Source organism: Choloepus didactylus, chromosome 3 (genome assembly GCF_015220235.1).
Source record: "Choloepus didactylus isolate mChoDid1 chromosome 3, mChoDid1.pri, whole genome shotgun sequence".
Lineage (NCBI taxonomy): Eukaryota > Metazoa > Chordata > Mammalia > Pilosa > Megalonychidae > Choloepus > Choloepus didactylus.
The window spans coordinates 104,991,019-105,007,797 of NC_051309.1; the positions used below are offsets into that span (position 1 = coordinate 104,991,019).

Genomic DNA, 16,779 nt, shown 5'->3' on the forward strand with positions numbered 1-16,779 from the left:
ATGCCGGTTTGAATGTATTATGTCCCCCAGAAAAGGCCATATTCTTTGATGCAATCTTGTGGGGCAGACATATTAGTGAGGATTAAGTTGGAACGTTTGGATTAGGTTGTTTGCATGGAAATGCGTCCCACCCAACTGTAGGTGACAACTCTGATATTTCCATGGAGGCATGGCCCCACCCATTCAGGGTGGGCCTTGATCAGTGGAGCCATATAAAGGAGCTGACAAACAGAAGGAACTCAGTGCAGCTGAGAGTGCCATTTTGAAGAGGAGTTACAGCCAAGAGGGACACTTGGAAGAAAGCACAGGAGCTGCAGATGAGAGACAGTTTGAAGATGGCCATTCAAAGCAGACTCTTGCTCCAGAAAAGCTAAGAGAAGACAAATACCCCAAGTGCAACTAAGAGTGACATTTTTGAGGAACTGCAGCCTAGAGAGGAACATTCTGGGAGAAAGCCATTTTGAAACCAGAACTTTGGAGCAGACACCAGCCACACGCCTTCCCAGCTTACAGAGGTGTTCCGGACACCATTGGCCATCCTCCAGTGAAGGTACCCCATTGCTGATATGTTACCTTGGACACTTTATGGCCTTAAGACTGTAACTGTGTAACCCAATAAACCCCCTTTCATAAAAGCCAATCTATCTCTGGTGTTTTGCATTCTGGTAGCATTAGCAAACTAGAACACTTGGTAAGAAGAGACTTTATTGGAAAGGATTATTGCAAGGGTTGGGGTGGGGGAGGGGTGAGAGAAACTACTGCAATGGGGAGAGGGGAATTATTCCAATAGAAAGGATGCTCTGACCATAAGATCATCAAGCATCTCAAGGATTGGGCAAGAGAGTTTTCCTTTTATACAGAGGAGAAAACAAGTCCAAAAAGAACCAGGTGTGGGAAAGCTCAGAAGTAGGATAAAAGGAGGGTATGCTCAGATACTCTATCAGAGAATATTTTACATGGGAACCCACCTATTCTCTTGGAGAGGTCCTTAAGGAGGGGTTGTATGCTGGTGTGGCCCAAAGTTCAAGGACCTAGGGGAAGTAGAGAAGCTTAACCAAAGTTTGGTTAATAAGCATTTTGTGTGAATTGATCAATGGGGACAAAATAGTTCAGTTAATAATTTATGAGGCTGAGAATAAGAGTTTGAAGGGTCTGTGTCTGGCTTTGTCATAGATGAACATGAGGGCATCTGTGGGGAAGGGTGGTGCTTTGTAGCAAGCCATATTCCAGAAAACAAAGGGTGGGAGATTTCTTAAACTTCACTATTTTCCAGGACCACAAGACACAGCAAAGTTCAAAACTGTCATACTTTTCTAATTTTCCTGTAGAACTATTGACATAATCCCAAACTATACCTTGCCAACATTAATTATTTTTGCAAAAAAAGTCCAAAAATTAAGGAGGAATTTTACCTCTATTTAATCAATTTGGGTCAAAAGATAATAGAATATATAAAGAAAGAAGGGACCAGAGCCATCAGGTCAACCTCATTGATATCTCTGAGTCAGCTTTTTAGAACATTTTTTTTCCAGTAGATGACTAGAATTCTTTCCCATTAAATTCCAATACAACGTAGAGGAGCATATTTCTTCTGAGTTTAGAAATTTACTAATAATTTGGATGTCCAACAAACTCTACAATATTACCAGTGAGTTTTACTATGGCCCATCAACCACTGGGATCTTTTAGGTAAACAAGGTGTAACTAATATCTAATTTTAGGAAAATCATCCGAGAGTATGGAAAGTGGTGACGCTGACTCTCCCATTAAGAAAATACACTTGAAAGCTCAGCTTCATTAACACCCTGAATCTAACCAAGGATCTTTGAAAAGAAAAGTGAAGCAGGTCAGCATTTTTTGTCTTCTGTATCATGTAAAAGGTTAGAATTCTTTCTTTTCTTTTTTATCAATATACTTTATTTTTCCTTCTTTATACATTTTACAAAGTTTCTGTTGTTTTATGGCCTGAGATCAACTTATAATCACTATTATGGCAGTTCAAGTAAGAGAGGCTAAGTAACTGCAATTTCCTGTTCTTCCTGAAAATTAAGAGAACCAAGACTAATTTAAGAAACCTTATTTATATTCCTCATTTACCAGTTTCAGAAAGCCTGAAATATAGCTGTTAAAAGTTTCCATTTTGGAAAGGAATTTATTCTCCCTGGCAAAAGGGACTGCCTGCTACAGAAATCCCATCATATTAATAGCACTTATTTATACCGGATAGGAGGATCTTCCTCCAAGTATCAGTAAAAGTCTAATTTCTCATTTCCTGATTATTAGATGTGTAAACATAATGATTTTTTTTTGTTCTTCCAAACACTAACTGTATAAACCAAATCAAACCTAAGATTCTAAAATAGTATTTCTCTATCCACTTACCTTCCTGATTTTAGTTTTCAGGAAACACATTGTAAATCAAATCACCATTGCTTCTTAAAGGACAGAGGACAATTTATCAGACACCTCTCTCAATCTGTGGACTTTGCCTCCATCTTCTAAGCAAAAGGAAACTAAGCCAAACTGAAGATGAAACGTTTCATATCAATATCCCCCAAAACGAAAGCTCCCTCACAGAACTCCCTCTCTAGGTAGAAAACACCTATCGATGTAAATAGCAAAACAAATTCTTGCTATGCTCCCAGTCGTAAGCAGTAAAAGGCCACCAGCCCCTCCCAGGCAGGCTGAAGAGAACGAGGCCCTCCTGTGCAGTTTCTGTTTCCAGAGAGTTTCAGCACCTTCTTCACCACGCCCCGATGCCGTCATGGATGTGATGGAGTGCGGTCTGACACATAAAAAATGAGGTTATGACCGTCTTGTTTTTCTGGTCCACATGAGCTTTGGTCACTTCCTTTGCGCAGTGCTTTGTGCCCAGGGTACTCATGACCTCCACGCTCCCAGCTTACAGCCACTTGCCGCCCTCTTTTTGCTCGTGGTCCACAGTGACCTTGACGCCGCTCAGCTCGTAGGCCTCGAGGACTGGCGCGATGCAGCACAAGCCGATGGGCTTCCTGGCCCCGTGGAACTCCTTCAGGACTCGCTCCACATCTGCATTAACTTTACAATCCTTTCCCTCCACGGCGAACGTCCTCAGGTTCTTGGCAATTCCAGATCCTCCTGGGAAGATGGCAACATCGTGATTGGCGGCACCGAGCTTGGCTAGTTCTGTGATCTTGCTATCGGCAGTCCTTCCCAATTCAGACAAAACTTTCCTGATTTAGCTCCCCGAGATCTGTCCCGTGGCGTGGTCATTCACATGCATTTGAGCAATGTCATTAGCAAAGATCCCCACGTCTGCTCCTGCACGGCTCAGGTGGCCCGAGATCACTGAGGCCTCATGGATCTCGGTTCCCTGGGAGAGGCCGCAGCCAGACAGCACCAGTGCGGCCCTAATCCCGGGGCGCAATGCGGAGTCGTTGGGACAGCGGGATTGGGAGGTCGCTAGAATTATTTCTTAATATTAAGGATTTTTACACAACTTCTTAAATATAAAAATAAAATTGCACACCTCTAATTTCTGGAAAACTGATGGGGAAATAAGAAAAAGAAAAAAAAAAAAAAAAAAAAAAAAAAAAAGGCCAAAGTGCATATTAAATGGTTTTAAAACTCTTGGAAGTTAGAAAATGCAGTGAAGAAATTGTGCCTTAAGATTTCAATGTTTTGAATATCAGTGCATTGTGCCTGTCTTGAAGGCAGCATGTTGCAGTATAAATATTATGGCTTTTGAAATATTAGTCTAAACCAATTTTTAAACTTTTTTTATCAACCCAAACCCTTCTCTCTACTCACCACCCCGATCTACCCCATTACCTGGGTGTTCTGAAGGTCTGCAAACTCTATTTTCCAGGTGTTCTACCAGTTGCCTGACTTTTAAAAGGCATTAGTGGGAGATGATAGACAAATCAGGAGACAGGAAAGATGTACTTCTCTCATGCTCTCACTCTAGTTCTCTTTCTTCTTATTCTAACATTGTCTCTGAAACATTGGCAGCCAAAGGTGGGGCCTCTCTTCTGTACTCCAAGTTTCTGGTACTAACACTTCTTCCCCAGCCCTTCTGGTGGTAGCTTCTTCTCAGTTTCTGATTTCTGGGTTAACTCACATTTCAACGTTTGTTCTTTCAGTTTTGGAAAATCTGTTCAACCAATTCCTGGTATTAAATCTTCACTATTTGAAATACCTGGTGTGGTTTCCATTTTCCTGATTGTATCCTTCCTGATACAAACTTAGGTTTAAATATTGCCTATGGCCATTAATTATCTGGATAATTCTGGGTACACTATTTTCTTTCAATTCAATTTTATTGAGACATATTCACACACCATGCAGTCGTACAAAGCATACATTCAGTTGTTCACAGTACCATTATATAGTTGTGCGTTCATTACCAAAATTAATTTATGAACATTTTCATTACCACACACACAAAAATAATAAGAATAAAAATTAAAGTGAAAAAGAACAATTAAAGTAAAGTAAAAAAGAACACTGGGTGCCTTTTTTTTTTTTGCCTCCATTTTTCTACTCATCCATCCATACACTGGACAAAGGGGAGTGTGGTCCACATGACTTTCCCAATCACATTGTCACCCCTTACAAGCTACATTTTTATACAATCATCTTCAAGATTCAAGGGTTCTGGGCTGTAGTTTGATAGTTTCCGGTATTTACTGCTAGCTATTCCAATTCATTAGAACCTCTGGGTTCACTACTTACATTATCTTTATTTCCCATTAAAAAATTGAAAAATGATGTCCATATGCAGGACTGTTGTGAATTTTAATAAGATTTTATATTTAATAGATGTTCCAGTTTGCTGATGCTGCCTTTTTGCAAAACACCAGAAGTGGATTGGCTTTTATAAAGGGGGTTTATTTGGTTACAAAGTTACAGTTTTAAGGCCGTAAAGTGACCTTCACTGGAGGATAGCCAATGGCATCCGGAAAACCTCTGTTAGTTAGGAAAGCACATGGCTGGCATCTGCTCCAGAGTTCTGGGTTCAAAATGGCTTTCTCCCAGTTCGTTCCTCTATAAGCTGCAGCCCCTCAAAAATGTCACTCTTAGTTGCTCTTGGGGCATTTTTCCTCCCTTAGCTTCTCTGGAGCAAAAGCCTGCTTTCAAAGGCCATCTCCAAAATGTCTCTGTAAACTGCAGCTCCTCTCTCAGCTCCTGTGTGTTCTTCAAAGTGTCCCTCTTGGCTGCAGCAAACTTGCTCCTTCTGTCTGAGCTTATTTAGTGCCCTAGTAAACTAGTCAAGACCCAGGCTGTATGGGCAGGGCCACACTTCCATCAGAGTTATCTCCTACAGTTGGGTGGGTCACATCTCCATGGAAACACTCAGTCAAAGAATTACAATCTAATCAACACTAATACATCTGCTGACTCAAGATTGCATCAAAGATAGTGGCATTTTGGGGGACATAATACATTCAAACTGACACAATAGACATGGCACAAAGAAGGCATTCAAAACCTATTATGATTAGTTTGTATCCTTATAGTAGATGCTTTCTATAGATTGTATACTACATACAAAATAGTAAAGTTATAGTTCAGTTGATGACAATGGTGGCTTGGAAATTATCACTCTCATTTAAAAATTTATTTCAGTATTGCATTCATTTTAAAATTTTTTGGATGTAAAGTTAAGGCTGAGTAGATGCTAAAATTATCTTGTAACATGTCTCCAGTGCTGGATCAGGACCAAATCTGGAATTGAAGCAAAATAAGAAGTACTGACCAAGTCCTTGTGTATATAATATATGGAATATATATTTATTTTTCAAGAAAAATGCATTCCAAAATACATGTGCAACCTGTATCTTTTAAACATTTTTGCACTAATTACAGATTCACAAGATGTTGTAAAAAATAGTCCAGAGGGTTCTCCAGCACCCATCACCCAGTTTTTCCCAATGGTTACAGGCTATATAACTATAGTACAATATCAAAGCCAGGAAATTGACATTTGTACAATATATGTTTATAGTTTTATGTCATTTTATCATGATAGCTTTGTTAACCACCACCAAAATAAAAATATAGAAAAATATAGTTCACCACACAGAAACCTTACCTCTTTAAGTCCTTTTACTCTCTTCAGTTTAAAATTTAGTTGTCTTAAACATTGAAGACTGACAGTTTGGTATGCTGAGCCCTCTATCTTGGGGCCTGCCCTTATGAAGCTCATTACCGCAAAGGAGAGGGTAAACCTGCTTATAATTGTGCCTAAGAATCTCCCCCTGAGTGCCTCTTTGTTGCTTAGATGTGGCCCTCTCTCTCTAGCTAAGCCACCTCGGCAGGTGAACTCACTGCCCTGCCCCCTACATGGGACCTGACTCCCAGGGGTGTAAATCTCCCTGGCAACACAGGATATGACTCCCAGGGATGAATCTGGACCTGGCATCATGGGATTGAGCACATCTTCTTGACCAAAAGGGGGATGCAAAATGAAACAAAATAAAGCTTCCATGGCTGAGAGATTTCAAATGGAGTCGAGGGGTCACTCTGGTGGACATTCTTATGCACTATATAGATAAAACTTTTTAGGTTTTAATGTATTGGAATAGCTGGAAGTAAATACCTGAAACTATCAAATTCTAACCCAGTAGCCTTGACTCTTGAAGATGATTGTATAATAGTGTAGCTTACAATGGGTGACAGTGTGATTGTGAAAACCTTGTGGATCACACTCCCTTTATCCAGTGTATGGATGGAGGAGTAGAAAAATGGGGACAAAAACTAAATGAAAAATGGGGTGGGATGGGGGGTATGATTTGGGTGTTCTTTTTTACTTTTATTTTTTATTCTTATTCTGCTTCTTTCTGGTGTAAGGAAAATGTTCAAAAATAGATTGTGGTGACGAATACGTAACTAACTATATGATGGTACTGTGAACAGTTGATTGTACAACATGGATGACTATGGTCTGTGAATATATATCAACAAAACTGAATTTAAGTAAAAAATTTAATTGTCTTAAATATTTCCTCTCTATTCATTGATAACTATATTAGACAATGTAATAAACCATAAGACACAATTTAGAAACCCAAAAGAAGGAATGTTTATTGTTGCCCATATTTTCACATTTTTATTTGTATCATTCTTTCTTTCTTCCTTGTATTCCAAGATTCCTTTTTTTTTATCATGTTCATTCTGTTCCAAGAACTTCTTTTAGCCATTCATTTAGGACAGGTGTGCTGATGACAAATTCTCATAGTTTTCCTTCACTTAAGGATGTTTAGATTTCCCTTTTCTTCTTGAAGGCATTTTCATTGAATACAGAATTTGGGGGTGACAGTTCTTTTCTTTTAGCATTTGAAAACACTGTGCCACTTTCTTATGGTCTCCATGATTTCTGATGAGAAATCTGATGTGATTTGAATTATTTTCAACTATCGGTAATGTATTGTTTCTCTCTTGCTGCTTACCAAATTTTTTCTTTGCATTTAGTTTTCTCTTTTAAAATTTTCCTTTGTTTATTCTACATATATTCTGTTTCTTTGCTGAGACTTTGTATTATTTTTTGTTGTTGTTTTAAGCATGTTAATAACTGCTTTTTGAAGCACTTTTATGTTACAATGGCTGCTTTAAAACCTTTGTCAGATAATTAAGTCTGGCATCTGCATCATCTCAGTGTCGGGATCTGTTGATTGGCATCTCTAATTCAAGTGGATATTTTCTAGGTTCTTGGTATGACAAATGAATTTCATTTTTATCCCGGACATTTTGGGTATTATGCTTTAAGACTCTGGATCTTATTTAAATCTTCTCTCATGACAAGCTCCTCTGACACTGTGCCAGTGGAGGAAGGATGCAGCCTCATTCATGCCAGGTGGGTGTTCAAATCACTCACTTTGCCTTATTTGACACAGTGGAGGAGAGGATTCTTCTTGTTACTGCTGGGAAGTGGAGGGGTACCCCGTTAGTGCTCCTTATGCAGTCTCCACTGATAGGGGGTTGCATGTTACCCTGGGTAGGTGTGTAAGTCTAGGTTCCCCATGTGGTCTGCACTGACCTATGGGGATCCCTCATTACTGCAGGGCAGGGATGAATGCCCCAGATCCCAACTCACACTCCCGTGCTGTCACCTTGGGAGAAGAGATGAGCGCAATGGCAGTGCAACTCCGGATATCCCACTCAGCCTCTTCTGAGAAAGGTGGGTTGGGACCGTGGTTTTTGCCCAGGGTTTTTGGCTGGGATAGGGGAGTTATTGTCTAAAACTTCTTTTTTTTTTTCCCCATCGCTAGTTTGCCCCTTTCCTGATCCTTTGGCTAGAGAGAAAAGACTTTATTGTATTGTTTGTTGGTTTGTTTGCTCTGCTTCCATTGGTATTAACAAGTCGCTGGCTTCTTCAGTTCCCACCCAGGACATATGAGGAAAAAAGAAAACTAGACAATCTGCAGTCAACCCTCTGGTCTCAAGTTCCCTAGTTGGTCTGCCCTCTTCTCTCCACCATTCCATCCTTTTACTTTTATTTTATCTATAATCCCCAGGGTTTTAGCTGTTATTTATCAGGAGCAATAGGGGGAAGTATATCTTGGTCCAGCATCAGAAGTTCTCAGCCTGGGTGGTTTTGAATATATAATGTATTTCTAACAAATGTTATGTCTATCAAAATGTTGAAAGGAGTTTTTTCAATATAAAGCAATAATTTGTGATTAGAAATTTTCAACAATAAAAATAGTTTAATTGTGGGTAAAAAATAAAATTTAAGTGCCCAGCACTTGAGGTTCCAGCTCCTGCTCAAAAGTAATGACCTTGCTTCTCCTATCACCACCAGCACTAGCAGAGCCCAGGGCTTTTGGCACCTTCTTATTACCTCTATCAGCCACTGATAGGATAAAATCGCATGCAAGAACTTTCTTCTCAACTCCTTAAGTACAGACCCAGTTCTAGATTACCTATACATTACAGCTGAGAGGTAAAGCACAATGAAAATGTTGCTTAACTGAATGAGTTATAAAACGTTAGATGCCATGCTTTTTCAAGAGTGGCTTCTATACACGCACATACCTTACACACATATATTTGCACACATGTACAAACTTACAAACATCTTTTTAAGGACCTCATTCTCACTAATACATCTTTGCTATGTAGATTTATTGCCATTTTTACTCATGACTCAAAAGTAACTAACAGTTCTTAGTCAAGCAAAAAGGTGTAACATGCAACATACAAAAGTTAAAGTTTACTCTTTCATTCATATTCCTTTATGCAGTAAATATTTATTAAGCAGTTACTGTTATGTGAGACATTGGGGATATAATGCTAACACTTTGCCCTCAAGAGCTTGAAGTTTATTCGGAGAGACAAAGAAAATATATATGAAAGCATGGCAAAGGTATATCCATGAAAATAAATTATAAGAATAGCAGTCCCAACAACCTATAATAGTTTGACATTTGCGCAAGCCTTTTCATAGAATCATTTATTCCTTTATTTCCCCGGGCTCATTCTCCCTTTCAAAGTACTATTCACATGCCAAATGTCAAGTGTAAGGATAAGTTTTCAGAGAAAATAAACTCTTAGAGAAGTAATTTGTTATCAACTTTTGCCACATAAATCTGATTGTTGAGTTTCAGACTTCAAAAATATCCATTTAAAATAGCGTTGAGAGAGACTTACACTCCCATTAAGCAGTTCATTTCCCAGAACAATTGAAGATGCCAGACTTAGTTTATAAACCAATTATCACATGGCTTAATGTCCTGGTATTCTTTGACCTACCCTAAATGAAATCGGATTATCATGGTAGATATGGCACCAGCCATGGAAAATGACAGCAGTTCAAATGTAACAACACATACTCAGCAGGCATTACTGCTCCTTCACTGTGCTCTAGTTGGGAGTAAAAGTTCCTTTGAACCAGAAACTGGACCAAACATTAGCTATCTCACTTTACAGCTGTGTGACTTTGGGCCTGCTGCTTAACCACCCTAAGCCTTTTCTTTCATCTTCCCAAATGGGTTTATGGTGAATATTACATGAGATTGAATATATAAAATTGTTGATTTCTCTCCCACTGCTGCTTTCTTCACCCTAGTCTTTGCCAGACTCCAGGTGAGAATAGCAGATAGAGACATTCTCAGGTAGAGTTGGGGATAATAGCTAGAGAACAAGTGGCCCTTTCATCCCAGATCACTAATAATGATAAAGGTAGCAGGGAAGAGGAGGACAGTATTTAAGTGACCATTGGATACACATGATCCAGTGTGTTTGAATAAGCAGCAGTTGACATGGGACTTGAGCCTAGGCGATAACCCAGACACAGTCTCCTGGTTAGGCTGCTAATATGGAGTCCAGTGAGAGAATTAACAGTATGGCCTTAAAAGAAAGACATTAATTGCTTTGTTAGATGGGCCAAGACCACACCTGGGTTCAGGAATACTGTTATGCTACTTAGTGTAAAGCTTATTTAAACTAGAAATTCCATCTCTACTCTCTTCAATATGAATTCTGAAAAATATTCATTATTTATCATTCTTTCACTTCTCACTGCAAAATGAGGTTTTGTGATACTGGGAAAACTCAAATGTTTGTGAAGCCTTTATTTTATAATATCAGTTGGTACTTCAATATCCATTGGTCTATTCTAATAAAAGTTCAGTTTATCATAATTTATCCAATTAGTACAAATGTCTGCCAAACTATCAATGACTTAGATTACTTTTAGTTCTATAATCTCATAAACATTTACTTTGATGCTAAAAGTTAATGCTCAAGGGTATTCCAACTGCAAGTAAGATAATTTTATTAAAATCTTTCAATAGATTGAAGAATTCCATAATATACAGCAGATAATAGGACAATTTTCACTAATTTTGTTTTATAGTGCCTCAATAGTTGCTAATACAGAGTGGACCTAACATAGTTTTAAAATATCATAAGGTGTCATAGTTCTTTAATAATGGATGTAGATCATTATAGATTTGTACATCTAGTATGTGTATCAATATTCAGAAATCTAAGATGAAAACCTAAGTCAGAGAGGATATCACAGACCTCTAGCATCATTAAATAAGACATGATCCAATGGATTAGAGAGTGCGTGTCATTATGCTATGATCAGATTTCTCAAGGCAGATTTATACAACTGATCATATTATGCACAAATGGACTGGATAGATTTAAGAGGCAAATTCATCATTATTTTTAAAAAATCTCCCACACATAGTTTCTAACCACTTTCAATCTATCCTTTCATCATTTAGTTCCTGTGGGATGTTCTTTAGACCATAAAGCCCTTTTTGCTCTTCTCAAGATTCAAGTATCACCTGAAGCTTTTGAATTAATTCACTGTATTGCCTGAGAAAACTAAGTTTTCCACATTAACTTACTCCCTATTTAAATACAGTTATAAAAATGATTCATTTCATAATCTTGACATTGTCGACCGAACTCAGGAAGCTAAGGTTAGACAGAACTGCAATGCTGAAGAGCAATTAGCAATTAGGATCATTTTAACTGGAAGAAATCACAGTTAAGAGTATCCTATTTCTCTAAAACGTTTCCCCCATTAAGGGGAGGGTAAAAAAAAAAAAAAAAAAAAAGAAAGAAACCTGACATTGGCTAATAAAAGTCATTAAAAGAAACATAATATAACTGCAAATAGAAAAGACACTGCCAGAAAGAAAAGAGTGTGACTAGGGCCCTTGCAACTGTAGTTAGCAGTGAAGAGCTATAGTGTTTTGAAAAGCAAATCAAATTTGTAATATCAGAATGTAGATTTTTTCCTCCAGTGTATTTTAACTCCTTTAATATCCACAATTGGTCATTGTGAATAACCAAGTCAACATTTGAGGCATTGATAGAAAAGGAATTGTTTAATTATTTATATTATAAATATCAAGTATTATCAGATGATTTAATAAACTGCATACGTCCTGGAACTTAATGAAGTTTATCAATTCTTCCAAACACAATAGTTACTAGCGAACACAATAGTGAAAGTTCCATTTCCAAGCCTCTAACTGTGCTATTCTAGTGGATAGTGAATCAATTTATAAATTGATTCAATGCAGTCTCTTTAGGTTCTCACTTAGTAGGTACAGTATAAAGTATTATTGCCCTATGAGTCATTAGTCTTACTCAAGTTAAATATATACCCAGAGAAAGAAAACCATGCAGCATCTCAGAATCTGGGATTGGAATCAATTTATGTTGAGAACTAAAATGTCTCCTTTATTAATATTTATAGGAAAGGGTTTCAGGTTATATGTTCAGTATTGAATGGTGCATATTATTCTTATTAATGTTTCATAAACTTTTTTGCAAAAAACAATATGCCTTACTTTGCTTCTAAGTATTAAGTAGAATTATTGCAGCATCTGCTTCCAATGGTTGAGTGCACAAGCTATTCATGCCTTGTCGTAAATTCCATGATGCATTAAGATGTCATTAAATGTACCTTCTGTGGTTGTATCCTAATTTACATACCTTGTAAATCATCAGGTAAAAATCAAGTGAACTGGGAAATAATCTCCCATGTTCTTCCCTTCTGCCACAAACTGAGAGCCATCCATATTCTTCTCCTTCCAGGCTCCAACCACTTCACATGCGTCGTCTCTGAGACTGTGTCTCAGGACATTTGATGATGTACTTAATGGACACAACTATTAATGGTTTTTTAATGATACCTGTAATAGGATAGAAAAAAAACTTGGAAAATAGGCTAGGAGCTTATAGATGCAGTTAGAAAAACAGTTAAATTTAGCATCTCTCTTAAAAAAAGAGGCTGCTTTTCCAAGGAGCCAGCAAGTAGAGAGAAACTGGAAGAAAACCAGAGGATTAACAGTTTCTTTTCTCTCAGTGTTGGTTTTAATGCCCTCACCATATGGTTCCTAGAACTATGGAATCTCTGCATTAGAAGCGGCTTACAGCTTACCTGGTGCAACTCACCATGGGATTCCCATCAATATTTGTCCATCTCATCTGAACACTTCTGGTAACAGGGAATTGACTATTTTGTAAGTCAGTCCATTCAATTTATCATTTATTGACTTGCTTTTCAGGTCTAGAAGGGGGGGGAACCTCATTTAACTTGTCTTCTCCTATTTTACAATCATAATAGTGGCGATTTTTCTTCAGTCTCAGAGGTCAAACTACAGTCTTCTCATGTTGAAAAGTCACTATTCTGTTAAAGGACAGTGTCATAGCATCATTCCTCTGTTCTGTTACCTTAGCATTTAGCTCAGAGGCTGCTATCAAAACTGACATGGTTTCAGGCTGCCTGGCTAAGTCACAATTCAAGGATGTTGCAAAATTGACCAGGAAGAGCATATTTGCATTTATAGTAACCTGGACCTAGAATATCAATAATTTTTCTATTGAAGAGTAAGATAAGATATTCCAGGAGTTTTTATGTTGAGCATCATGTTTTAATGACATTTGGATGAGATTAATATTTCACAGAAATATTTTTTGATAGCAGTATCCTTGGAGATGGATAAATACATGTGGATTTTATACCCAAGACCCAAGAAAGAAGAGAATGATGGGTACTAAGAAAGGAGACAGAAAGTGATTGCTGAGCAAAACATGAATCCAAGATGAACCATAATTTTTCCAAAGTAAATCAATTTATCTCATTTTGTAGCTGTGTCTTCCAAACAGGATAACTGTTAAATAGAAAACCTTTTATTCCAGGGAAGAATTTTTCCCTCATGTTATGTGATCTTCAGGTTGTAACAATTCTAACCACTAAAACCATAGAGGCCACTTGTTATAGGCTTATACCAAGAGATAAACCTCTAAAGTTTTGCTTTGAGAGAAAGAAATGGCTACCAAATAATGATCACTTTTAAAACTACTGTGACTTATAGAACAGACCTTAGCTTCTTGTTTTCCTTTATTGTTTTTGCTCAAAGTACGTACATCAGTCTTTGCAGCAGTGAGTCCTTGAACTGCTGTTGAAAGAAGCCTGGTGGGAAATGGGGATTCCCTGCAGTATCTAAGCCTTGTGGAAAGCACCAAGAGTTTCTCTTTTGCTTTTGTTCCCCAGGTAAACACTATAGTGTCCTGAGAAATCAAGGGAAGGGAGAAAGATGAATACAGTGTGGAGAGGTCAGGAATAGGAGGGCAGAGAAGGTTGTTCCCTTTCAAAAATGTATTAAAATACTATACTGTGTTCTAATATATCAGTTTACAACATTTGTTTTCCCTTCTTCTGGCACTAGAGGCCATGCCGAGAAGTAGGTAGCAGGAGAAAAGCATAGGCAGCAGAAACAAATACAAAGGCATGAGCCTCTCTGACATTTTTTTTTTCTTCTTCTATCTGTGAGGTTTCAACAAGCTCACTGGATCTGGGAAACTCATTTTAAATGTCACTCCTATCAGAACACAATCATATTTTCTATTAAATATAGAAGCAGATTTGTTTTCAACAATAACTCATATACAAGAGTAAACCTGTGTTAAGTCAGCTTTTCAGATGGAATTAAGATACTGTTAATGTCAAGGAAAACAGCCATATACTTTATGCATGTTATGATTTAGAAACTAAATTTCCCTTGTCTCTTAATCAGTGATAATTATTTGGAAGTGGGTTTGCATATACAGTACAAGGCTAGAAAGATAATATGAAAAAGTTCTTAGCAAAAAATGTGGGTTTTTTCCTAACTTAGAAGCCATAAAAGCTTATGCATGAAGGATTTCGTAGGACAAATATTAAAGATACTTGCAGATCATACCAGGCCTTTGATTCAATCCCAATTTACATAATTTTAAAAATAGAAGGTATCTTTGAAATCACTCAATTTCTCCCTAGTTATCAGAAAGAAAATCGAGGCTTCTTTACCTTTGGCTTATGCAAGGACAGCCAGACTTGGTGAGGAAATCAGACTAGAACTCTCAATTCCCACTGTTATTACTCTATACACTATTACTCTATACATATTGAAAAGTGCACCAGCTTTGCATTTTTCTTTTTATAATTTCAACCATGTGGAATCCTGAGTGCTAGAAATCATATTATTTCAATAAAATAACAATATCATGTTCTGCCTTCAATGTACTATACATTCTTCTAGGTAATTTGTATCCTTAATTCTGTCTCATTCAAGGAAGGTTTGATTGAAAACAACTTAAACCCTTCAAACAAGCTTAGAAAATGACTCATAAATCTAAAGTTTCAAAGAAAATTTTACAGAGCCTAATTTTAGGAAATATAATAGCTATCATATTCCAAGTTTCTGGTTCCATTTTTCTTTCCAGAACTGCATTCTCCATTTTTGCTTCTCCTTTCATATCAAATCCATTTACTCCATGCCATCCATATTCCTCTGCAAAGTTCTTAGCTTCTACTTTGCAGGAACTTGACAGGCAACAAGACTTTGAGTAGGCATAGATAGAAAAACCTGCTGATAATGCTAAGGACCAAATACCAATCTCTCTCTCTCTCTCTCTCTCTCTTTCTCTCTCCTTCTTTCTCTCTCTTATTTCATTACTAAGAGAATCTGATTATCTTCCTCTGCTTCATCAACTAAATTGAATTGTTGATAAAATTCTGCACTGTTGGAATGATAATCATCTTCTAAATCTGCCCCCCCCCCACACACACACACACAATCTGCATGACAAAATAGTTTGTTCTTTTAAGGTCAGGTGCCATGCTTTTTCTTCTTTCATATCCTTCAGAGAATCCTGAGCACATAGTTGATGATGAATAAATCATATTCTGACTGATTGAATTGTCCCTGGTTGCCTTGAATTTTCATGCACTCAAAGACTATTTTTCCTTAAATTAGCACCTCAATTATTAGCCCTGATTAATTGTCATCAGTTTCTAATGTAATCCAAAAGTATGTGACAAATTGCATTCTCTTTGTGGTTTAACATATTCTGTTGGGAAGTGATTTGAAAAGAGGTTTCAAATGGTGCTGAGAAACATTCCCTTTGTATCCAGTAAGTGTCATGTAATAACAAAAAAAATACTGTAAATCGGTATTCTAGTTTCACTTCTCCGTCTAATTGTGCATCCATGGGGAAATTACTGAAACCCTCAGTTCTCAGTATCCTCATCAAGCCCCCAGGCTGTAAAAGAGTAGAAGGAAATGGAAGCAGGTGATGTAGGCAAGGATGCTCCATACTGTGCTCTGTCCATTCTGAGGTATTTGAACAGAGAGCTTTCTGGGGAAACAAAAAGGAGCTGCTTAGAGGGAGGCAGGGAAGATTGAGTAGTGTGGGGCCTTGTCCCTCCTTTTAAATTTTAACCAGAGGAGCTCCATTTTTATTAGTTTTTATCAGTTTTAAATAGCAGAATTCTAGGTTACGCTTTCTTTTCAAAAGTCATTCTGCCACTTGTTTTAAACCACAGAACTAGATGATATTTCAACTCTTAAATTGTAGCATGTAACTGAAAAGTTGTTATTTACTGTCTCTCAGGAATTAAAAGAATGGTCTGCCCCTCTTCGTGTCTCACGTTCTCCAGCTTCTGCACAGAATCCCAGGAGGAACAGGCCAGCACAGCAGCCAGGAGGAAGCCTAGTCCACAGAGCCCTTGCAGGCAGCACAGCAGAGGCTGGGAGTTCACCCATGTAGATGAAGTGTCAGATCAGAGGAGCCTGATGGGTCACAGCTTGCTGCTTCCTGGTCTCTCTGTCATCAGTTGCAACTGGCACCAAACACAACCACCTCTGGCTTCATTTCTTTCATGGGATAAACAACCAGATGCTGGAGAATGAATAAAGGGAAAAAGCCCAAATGTAGAGTCAAAAGTCTCCAAAATTATAAGCTTGAGAATTGGTGCATGAGCATGAGTATAGATTTTTTTTTAGT

At 37.8% G+C, this 16,779-nt stretch overlaps 1 pseudogene; it reads right to left on the minus strand.

Moving 5' to 3' along the window:
* Positions 1 to 2,633: 2,633 nt before the first annotated feature.
* On the minus strand, positions 2,634 to 16,538 carry LOC119530370 (annotated as a pseudogene).
* Between the last annotated feature and the right edge of the window lie 241 nt (positions 16,539 to 16,779).